Source organism: Zea mays, chromosome 1 (assembly GCF_902167145.1).
Source record: "Zea mays cultivar B73 chromosome 1, Zm-B73-REFERENCE-NAM-5.0, whole genome shotgun sequence".
NCBI classification, from domain to species: domain Eukaryota; kingdom Viridiplantae; phylum Streptophyta; class Magnoliopsida; order Poales; family Poaceae; genus Zea; species Zea mays.
The window spans coordinates 127251271-127260368 of record NC_050096.1 but is presented as its reverse complement, the minus strand read 5'-3'; the positions used below and the strand labels follow the sequence as shown (position 1 = coordinate 127260368).

Below are 9098 nucleotides of genomic sequence, written 5' to 3'. Positions count from 1 at the left end.
GTAGCAATCCTGGCTTATGATTCCCTGAGTCACTGGGCTGATACTTACCGAGCACGATATGAGCCCCTGGATAAGCAGGAGTGTTAAGAGGTTTGATTTTGACCCACACGAGGAATTGCATAAAGAAATGACATGAAGATTTAAATTGAGGTGTTGCGTTAAGAAACCAACACTATCAGTAACAGCTACACGGCAAACATGAATACTCTGAAATGGCAAGAGGCCAGAGCTCTTCATTAGGAAAAATGTGCCTACTGCATTCTGCTCTGGCATAGATCGTTACTATTTAGGTTTCCATTAAGAAATGGGAAGCGCCAGAGATTGAAATAAAAAGGGTGAGTGAGCAAACTAATGCTCCCTTATCAGGTACAAACATCATCTAACAGTAGCTTCTATGACACAAACTTCAAGAGTAGAGGACATTTAATACTTCACGAGCTATATATTCACTGTTTTGCATTTTAATGGCTCAATACATTCCAATTCTTTGGAATATGTTCTTTGTGTTATAGCAATTCTCGCAATTTTTCAAATGGATCTGTTCCAGGTACCTCAAACCTTGCATCAGTTAGTTATCAAATCTGGAATATCTGTTCCCACTTGTACATGTCACCATCAAACGTGACATGAGGTCTATGATAACTTTCAGAATTGAAATCTCATGTTCTAGCTACTGTAATAGTGCATGCCTCTATGCTCTAACAAATCTAGAGGCACCTTTTTAGGGAGAAGATAGTAAATTACCTACATGGACAAGTACTTTTGCATTATCCTAATAAAATGTTTAGCAAAATATTTAAGTATATATAATGAGAGAAAAAAAGAGAGACAACTTTCGATGATAAATCTAACAGTATGTTTCCATATGCCATATAGATATTTCATAATTGTGTGTAAGTAATTGAACTGTTGACAGCCATTTAGCCTGTTTAAAACTGTTTACCTCAGTGCTTAGCCCCCCCCACACACCCTTTAATTTATGTTTGCCCCCTAGAACAGGTTACCATCGTTTAGCTGAACACTGGAACCAACTTGTTCCTTGGATGACTCTTATTTGTCCACAATCCTTTTTCCTTCACCCATCCACACCAACAAAATCATGCAATTGATTACTTTATGTTAATGATTCTTCAATGACAATTTGTGGTACTATTCATTGCAGTTAACATCTATATAATTAGTTTTCCATATTTGTATTGTCATTGAAAAAGAACAGTGTTTTTTAACAAGCATGATTGTTAGAACAAGCTTGCCTAAGGCCACATTCATGTGGAGACTAAACCATATTTCAACACGAATACTCTGAGCTATACCTGCACTTCAGGACAAAAACTGTGTTGTTTGTACAAATATATAATGGAGGTAAACAGACTAACAAAGTCATGCAAAAAATCTATAATTTTACAAATGGGTTACAGAACCTGTTGGCTCTATATGTGTACTGGTATTAGGAATCTCTATTTGACAGTTCCCTTGCATCAGCAAAAACATTTATGGGCAAATTAACAGATTCACATCTGATACAGGAACAACCTAATGACAATAACCCATTATTGGCCATATAAAAATTAGATTCTTCTCACAAATAAAAATTGAAGAAGGTTGAGAAGTCCCTTTTATTAACATGGAAATGCCAAGCCAAAGAACTATGACACCAAGAGATATGATGGTGAACCATATTCCATATTCGCCTACCACCATGTATGATAGTCCTGTCCATATAAATGCTAGGAACATGTTCTATGGAATAAAAAAACTATTTTCTAGTTGTCCATTCCACACCCGAGCTATCACTGTCATGCACTTATGAATGAAGCATCCATACCACTAATTTTTAGGCAACTATGTTAGTCTGTTTACCTCCCAGGAAATGTGTCGACAACTGTTCACTAATTAGCTAATCCTTTTTAGCGATATCGATGAGTCTCTGTTGTATGTTTGCAGGGATGGCATATCGACACGAATTGTCCTCATAACTTAACAGATCAATCACAAAGTTTCTTCGAAGAGTCTTTGCATCCTACAGACAAAGACATAAGAGAACAAAACATATTATCTTGTAGAACGAGATAGCTGTAATGTATGTTTTGAACATAAAACGAACGTACTACACTCACCCCAACAAATTTCAGTCGTTTGTCATTCCCCCACATGGCCATAGCTTGTAGAACGAGGTAGCTGTTATTAAACCTATAGAATAATGTTTAGGCAACTATGTTTTATACAATGATTATCATAGAAAAAATTTAAACTGCTGAGAAGGTGGTACGAAGAAAATACCCTCTTAAGTCAATTAGAACACCAGTCTGAATTGTATGTTCCCACTTAAAGATATCCTCCGCCCATCCAGAACATTTCTTGCTGTAAGCAATCTTATATTTTTTGAGGCCATGATAATCGCTTCTGCGAACCTCTTGTATGGCATGTGTTTACACCAATCTTGAGTCGGTGTAAAGTCGATAAAAGTCACATGCTTTATAACATGATCTATTACGAAAAGGGCGTGACATCCATTGAATTTCCATGGCATAAGAACCTACAAAATATCAGTCATTAGGATCTTACAACAGAAGTGTCATTTATAAATACATTCGAAATGAACACATACTTACATATCTACAACCTGTGATATAATAATTCATTGATGGCCAACAATCGAGTGTTTTGGCTAACTCTTCTGTTGTAGGATCCTGATGGTACTTTGGAAGTTTACCAAAACCAACCATTCTCTGGACAGTATATATACATGTACACATGAGGATTAGATGTAGATACTATATATTAATACATTAATGATTGGAAACAAACTTACCCAAAAACGCATGTCCATATAATGCTTTCTATTATTTATGATTTCTTCTTTCGGCCTACGTGACTCTTTATTGGCAAGCAGCCGAACAGCCATGTCAAAACATCTTAGAATCATATCTTGATTTATCGTTAATATGTTTTGCAGGTCTTTGACAGATATTTCTATCTTAAAAGGATTGAAACTTCGCACCCATGTTCTCCTGTAATGTAGCATGACGAAAGTCTATATCAAGAATCCAAGTAGTTGATATACATAAAATAAATAAATCAATGAGCACTTACTCTAGTGTCGTATCGTCTTCTATTGCCATGATATAATCACATAAAACATCTATTGAATCGGCTTTGGTCACTGGCATGTCCTTTGTGGAAAGACCAACCATTAAAAAGTCATTGTTGCACCCATCGGTAGAGACTTTTACAGGAGCTCTTTTATCCCAATCATCAACAAACCACCTTTGCAAGTCCGCTTGAGTAATAGGGCCTTCCTCATCTTCATACACTACTTCGCTATCATCAAGCACGTGGAGTAGTTTCCTCTTATTAGAATCTGTTGGGTTTTCTAATATCTCAACATCAGATGGGCTTCCAAAGTCAACTTCTTTTTCATTTTTGTATAACAGACACCCCTTCTCTTATTCAGGTCTGAAGATAGTAATATAGCAGCCATTTTTTTCCTAAAGTGTGACATATCATCCTACAAATAAGAAACAATTATTTAGCATTATATATGTAACACTAACTATAGATGTGCATATATGTCATAGTAGTAATAATATACCTGGGTAAAACTGTCAGACAGTTCATCCCCTGTCCAGTATTCGATATAGTTCAAAAGAAAGAGACCACATGAAGAGCTACAATATACATTAATATCAACATAAATATTAGTATGAATGAAGAAATTGGTAAAGAAGATTTTAGGGCGTACCTATATGTCTGCTTTGCATATCCCATGTCTATTTCCTTGAGCGGCCAAGAAGCAACTTGGAGGTCTGGCCACCTGTGGTCTTTTAACTCCTTACGTTGAGATATCATATCAATTTGTCTTTGCAGTCCTTTAATCTTTATATATTGTAAAACAAAATTAGAGATTGGGATAAGTTAATATTGAATTCATAATTGTTTAGTTTGTGCATACTCACAGAGTCAGTGAGGTCTTTGCGGTCTTGTGAAGAACCAAGTGAATCGAGCACTTGTATCTCCATATTTCTTGCATGGATAACGACAAGATACCAGTGCGTCTCTCGGATGTTTATCGGAATGAACACCTACAAAACAGTTATAAATACTTGCATAAGAATAAATTACATATAAATAATAACTGTTCAGATTGCAAACTCATATGTACCATGTCATGGTCTAGGTAAAGTAACACCCTTCGTTTAGCGCTACATATTTGTGTCATGTCTTCAATTGGATATAGCCCCTCTGTTTTAATTTCAACATCACCATCTCGCTTCAGGAAATTGAACTGGAAAGCATTTTCTATGTGAACGCGACCTCCAGATCGACACTTTAGATGCTTTTGAGCTTTTATCAAATTTATGTAACAGTCTATAACCTGTAAGTTGTGCTTAAAAATACCAGGAAAAAACTTATACATAACAACGTCGCCAAATATAAAAACTAAGCATGGATTACCTCGTCACCTAAATATGCGTTCGGCTGAAATAAACATTCCATCCACTTCCTTTCAACAAAGGCATCATCAATAAGCACGACTTCTACCCTTGGTTCACAAGGGATTTCCTTAATAAAATCGATGAGGGCAAGATCACCTTGCGTGCAAATATAGTCTAGGAGCAACCAGTCATGAGATAAAACTAAAATTAGTTATTACAAAAAAATACAAATTGATCCATACAGAACTATGAAAATTATAATACCTTCTCGAACTATTGCGGTTGCCACCGATTTTTTTGGCTTGTTATGAGACAAGCCTACAAATAGAGATTCCATTCTCGGGGGACAAAAACCTACATTCATAAGGTATAATATAGGTCAGTGACAGTGCTTTGCCATGCATAACAAGTTGTTAGATGCATAAAAATTAATATTGCTAATTTCACAAATGACTAATTTCACAAATGATACAAAACTCAACAATACTTTAAGATAGTATGCATGCAATAAGAAGGTTGATGACTATCAAAAATTTTGCGGCTCTAATAAAAACAATTGTAGCATGCAAACATGACTTGATAATACACCATACCAATCAAACAGAAGACAGACATCATCCTATTAGTTTGTTAGTTGAACATGCAACTCTTACCATGTGTCTAGTTTGTTAGGACCTCCTTGTAGACGATGTTCTTGGTATATGTCCCACAATCTACGGTGGGGTTTTTCTTTACTCCCTTCCTTGACTTTTTCCTCCCATCGACGGCTGGGATGACAAGAATCTTTATGTTCGATCGGGCTGTCGCTCTAGATAGAGCAACATATAGTTGGCCATGAGAGAACACTGGTTCAGGCAAGTATACACCAACATTGGGAATAGTCTGACCCTGTGCTTTGTTAACTGTCATTGCAAAGCTAAGCCGTACAGGAAACTGCTTTCTTTTGAACTGGAAAGGGAACATCTCTTCATCGGAGGGACACAACGGTATACGCGGTAGGAAAATCCGTTTTCCAACGTGTTGACCCAGTACAATCTCTGCGTCAATGCTATTTCTTTGGAAGCCACGAACGACTAGCCTGGTGCCATTACAAAGTCCATTTGCAGGGTCTATATTCTGGAGCAATATAACAGGACATCCAATCTTGAGCTTCAAAACATGAGGTGGCAGCCCATTAGGCGTCAATGTGTTTAGGAACTCAGGTGGGTAGTAGTTATGGGGATCATCCATGGCGCTATCGAAACTATGGTACACCATATGCTCCCCTTGAAAACGATCAATCATCTTAACATTTATCATATCCACCCAGTCGTTCTGTGTTGACAGTATCGCCCTTGAAGTGATGTAGGTGGAATCCGACATATTTTCGTTGAGATTTGGGAAAGCGAAGTCTATTAGGTTGTCAAGATCGCTGTCACTCCCATTGTAAGGCACACACACATCGTCAGGAAGACGAATGTCGCCGTCACTACTTGTGTCCTCAGTTCCATCGCCTACGCGCAACAAAAACTCCGCAAACCAAGGGTCGTTTTTTGCTCTCATGTTGCTAACAAGCTTTAAGTGGGACATGGACTCCCATAGGTAAGACATCCGTAGCGAAGACGCGACTATTTGAGCCCTTGACCCTTTACGAACAACAGGCAAGACGTGTCTGAAATCTCCACTGAAGACAATGGTTTTACCACCAAATGGCAGTGCGAGGCGACCCATTATATCGCGCATGCTATTGTCCAGTGCCTCCACGGCTTGTCTCTTAGTCATAGAAGCCTCGTCCCAGATAATGAGAGATGCTTTCCGTAGCAACTCTGCTGTTCCACTCTGCTTCGTGAAGCTACATACAGCGCCATCATCAATAGTGAGTGGTATCTTGAAGCGTGAATGGGCGGTTCTTCCTCCAGGCATTATGGAAGCCGCAACGCCAGATGTAGCTGTTGCCACTGCAATCTTGCTCTGGTTGCGTAGCGTCACGAGCAACACTCTGTATAGATAAGTCTTCCCGGTGCCACCAGGTCCATCCACAAAGAACAATCCGCCCTGATCGGTGTCAACGGCAGACATAATCTTATCATAGGCGGCCCTCTGTTCCTCATTAAGAGAGTCTTTAAGAGCCACATCTCCAGCTGTCGGTTCGATACTTTCCTCCTCGTAAACCTCCCTAGCAGTACCAATAGCATCGTCATATGCGTCGATGATAGGAGGTAGAGGGAATGTCTTTATGTCCTTTCCCATTGACTGCAGCATGTTCCTAATGTCAATCAATACCATCTGCTCAACATGAGTTTTGTTCTGACTCTTGTGTTGATAGTCCTCAAACATAGAATCTTTGTGTTTCTGCCAGAGTACAGCCACATCGCTTGGCTCACAGTACACCAGTATTGTGGCAAAAAGCCGTCGCAGTGACGATGGCATCTGGAAAATAACACGTTCAGTGAGACACTCATCCAGTGTGTTGTCCGACTCAAGCAGTCCCCTTCTCTCTGCTGCCTCACGAAAAGTCGATAGGATAACACCATCAACTGTCCTTAGATCCACATAGGAGGTGGCGCCAGTCATGTGGTTTAGGAGAACACAAAGATAGTAGCGCTCCCCCTCGGCCGGATGAGCAGAGACTATTCTACCGACTTGTCCACCTGTATCTCGTTTCCTCCGTTGCCATACTTTGCCCTTACCACTCTGCCAAGTGTACCACTCAGGGAAGTCATGATATAGGATGCCACGAGCCTCCTCGTGTAGCCTGTTCGCCTCAAAATATGTTGTGAGCATCGACCTATCAACACCTGGACGGTTGACGACTCGCTCGACCATTTGCCGTTCGTGAAACGCCACCATGTGCATGTTTGGAAGATGGAGTTGAAGCTACATAACAGGTGGAGATATCTGACTAAGCTCAAAGCCGTATATCCTCCACAAGGCTTCTGGAGGAGTCACCCACCTTGCATCTCTATACTGCTTGATCTCATCAACATCATCGGCTGCCTTGCTCGCATCTCTCATAACAACAGACGCACGATCATGGCCTTTGTATATGTACTTGAACAGGTATTTAACAGCCTTGATGCTCCCACATGCCTCGACATTGATGTGACAGTTGAAGAGACGAAGGAGGTATGGGTTATAAGGGACAACCCATCTATTGTCCAGTTCGCACCCTCGGACCTTTTCTTTACGATCATCGTCACGACGTCTGTAAACAGGGCACGAATCCTTCCCTTGCAAGGTTGTGTCACTGAAAGGCCAAGGGTAATAATTCTTGCACGATTTACGACCCTTAGTGCATGGGCAGTTAGGGTTTAGCGACCCACACGGGCCATGCATCATATGCTTGATAACCATCTTTCGTAGTTCAGGGTACTTGTTGCTTGGGATCTCGACTGAGATCAAAAGGTCGTACTGCTCAGGACATGTGAGCTTGTACTTCCTCTGCATTATGAGTAGAAAATGGGCATGCGGCAAACGCCGCTTCTGAAACTCAACGACATAGACGTAGGCTCGGACCTTACCAAGAATATCATGTTTAGTCAGCCTATGCTTTAACTCTTGTAGCTTCGCATGAAAGACACGCACTACAAGATCCGGACGATCTTGCGGTGTCTGCCCAGGGAGAAGCTCCCTCCTTATCTCATCCCAGTTAGGGTTACATGTCATGGTAAGAAATATGTCTGGTTTACCAAACTTTCGCACCAGAGCCATAGCATCCATATACCGACATCTCATGTCACGAGGACCGCCAATAAACGACATTGACAGCACAGTTCACTTGCCAACCTTCTCTGCTCTAATATCTCCATCAAGCATGCTATCCACCAAGCCCTGGTACAGGTCTGCCCTTAACCGATCCTGATTCCTACGTATGTAATCTAAACGAGAGCTCTCAATCTTTATGTATGTGTCGACCGCGAACTGCTGGAAAAGCCGCTTTCCATGAAGTATTGGATTGAATACCCCGGGGCGAATCTGGAATTTGTAGCAGTAGTAGTCACGTACAGACACACATAAATGGCTAGGAGATTCTGCATATGCAAGGATTATAAAGTGAGCGATGCTGAAAAGATAGTTAATAATGCACAAATATCACAAATTATAAAGAAACAACTAACCCGCATCTTCATCATTTGCATTACTTGCCCTATGTGTCGCACGGTATGCATCAACTTCGTCCATGGATACTCCAACCTTTGGGATATTTGCATGCCATCCAAGTTCGCCTCTAGGGAAGAACAATGGATATGATAGTGCATCGTAGCATCCATGGTATGAGCGGATGCAATGGCTTGAATTGTCCTTCCCATGGAGCATAACACTCTTGCTGAACTGGCCTCGCCCTTCGCTCCCTTCAATCTAGACAGCGGCCACCTCCGAAGTGAGAGGTGTGTTATATGTCTTTTGGTTCAACGTCTGGTCTAGGTTCAATGCGATACGATAGTCATCAAGGTTATCAACGTGGCCCATGGTTCTAAGGTGCTCGGAGTACGGGTTTCCACGTAGTATGTCGACTATCTGTCGAATAACCTCTTTGTCTTTCTGTTGATGCTCTTTGCGACACTTACGGTACCGATGCTCGAGAGTGGGATCATCATCATAAAAGTAAAGCTCAAGGTGATTATGCTCTGCCCCACCCTCCCTACCAAATGACTTGATATTGTGGTACATCATGCCCTGTGC

At 40.7% G+C, this 9098-nt stretch overlaps 1 long non-coding RNA gene across 1 annotated transcript; it reads right to left on the bottom strand.

Annotated features, from left to right (window-relative positions):
• Positions 1 to 2698: 2698 nt before the first annotated feature.
• On the bottom strand, positions 2699 to 3201 carry LOC103638479 (uncharacterized). The gene is made up of 3 exons (XR_558821.2): positions 3094 to 3201; positions 2813 to 3011; positions 2699 to 2729 (listed from the first exon to the last, which is right to left on the bottom strand). It is a non-coding gene; the product is annotated as an uncharacterized lncRNA (long non-coding RNA).
• Positions 3202 to 9098: the final 5897 nt, after the last annotated feature.